The sequence below is a fragment of the Solanum tuberosum genome, unplaced genomic scaffold (genome assembly GCF_000226075.1).
Source record: "Solanum tuberosum cultivar DM 1-3 516 R44 unplaced genomic scaffold, SolTub_3.0 scf00027, whole genome shotgun sequence".
Classification (NCBI taxonomy): Eukaryota; Viridiplantae; Streptophyta; class Magnoliopsida; order Solanales; family Solanaceae; genus Solanum; species Solanum tuberosum.
The window spans coordinates 1151975-1152257 of NW_006238953.1; positions in this window are offsets into that span (position 1 = coordinate 1151975).

Consider the following 283-nt stretch of genomic DNA (forward strand, 5'->3'; position numbering starts at 1 on the left):
CTTCATTTCTTCCAGTGTGACGCCAATTTAAAGACAAATGAACGGAGGTGAAAAGGGAGTATACCTTTATGGGAGCAGCGAACAAGGGCAGGACGAGCAGGAAGCCAACTTTCACCACGAAAACTTGACCACGAGTAGTGAAACGAAGAATCTGGACAAGCTGTTACCTCGAGTTCCAAATGAACTTGTAAGAGAGCAATGGACGACACCTAAAATACGGAATCGAGATCGTAAACGAGTTCACTTCTCTATTCGGAGTGTATTTCAATTCGTGTTTGAACTA